The sequence below is a fragment of the Apis dorsata genome, unplaced genomic scaffold (assembly GCF_000469605.1).
Source record: "Apis dorsata unplaced genomic scaffold, Apis dorsata 1.3 scaffold_73, whole genome shotgun sequence".
Classification (NCBI taxonomy): Eukaryota; Metazoa; Arthropoda; class Insecta; order Hymenoptera; family Apidae; genus Apis; species Apis dorsata.
In genome coordinates this window covers 765,692-766,971 of record NW_006263371.1, presented here as the reverse complement: position 1 = coordinate 766,971, position 1,280 = coordinate 765,692, and positions in this window count along the sequence as shown.

Sequence of the window (1,280 nt, the reverse complement as noted above, 5' to 3'; positions counted from 1 at the left end):
AAAAAAAAAAAAAAAAAAAAAAAAAAAAAAAAAACGGAAGAAACTATTGAAATCGAATATTTTAAAAATTAAATTAAGATATTCATCTTAAGAATTATCAAGCTAAATTATTTCGAAACAACGAACGATATCTCTTTCAATTATAACCGAGGAGAAAGTATTCAACAAAACTCCACACACCGTTCTCTTAATAAAAACTTTCTCAAAGCTTAAAAACATTAATCTTCCGGTTATTTATCTAAAGAAAGATCGATTACGATGGAAGAAAAATTCCACTTCGTTACGTGTTCGAACGAGAGAAGATTTATTTTCCACTTTAGATCCATCCATGGTCAAACATGTTTGACCAGGTTTCAATTCCCGACGTTCTATCGAATAATCCACCTGATTAACAACCGATTATATGGAGGTCTTCGAGAATAAATCTTTTAATAGACTTAACTTTGATTCATTGACAAGAGAGGGATTCGACACCCACATACGCCTTTGTCTTTATTTTTTTTTTTTTATATGTGGTGGCAGGGTCGCGGGATTCGGAACAAGGACATGGAAATCATGATGACACGTGGATTTTTATTCGAACATAATTTTTTTTTTAATTATTATTTTTCGAAGCATGAAAAGTTCCTCAAAAAAGAGATCACGAAGTGATAAAATAAGTAAAAAAAAAAAAAATAATCGATAATGAATATATTATAAATAGTGCATATATTATTCCATTAAAATATCATCTTTGAATTTTTTTTTTTTGATATTGCTAATACTTTTTCAAGGGATGACTCATTATCATGTTTTTATTCAAATTTTTCATCCAAATTAAAAAAAAGTAGAAAAAGATGAAGAAAATTAAGATCAAACACAGGATTAACGAAAAATAAGAGGAAGAAGAAAAAAAAAAAACATTCTTTGATCATCTTCGCCTTAGTTTTAATTAAATCGAGGATCAAAGGCAATTTTTTCATCGACGATCATCATCTTCTCGTTTCTTCAATCTCATTCATTTCCATCGTGAATGAAATTGTCATTTGTGACGTTATAAGAGAGAATCTATTCATTCGCAGGTGAAAGCAGAGGCGTTTGAAAGCCGCTAAAAAATGATAATCAAGCCAATGTTGCGCGAGGACGTTCGTGACTACTAGCGCCGCGTGTCACGATTTGCCATCGCGATAGGGACTTTCTAGGACATGATAGAAATCGTGGTCGAGTTATTGCGACGCATGACAAATGGCGACGTTGTAATATTTCGCCAAAAAGTTGATCAAAATTATTAAAATGATCAA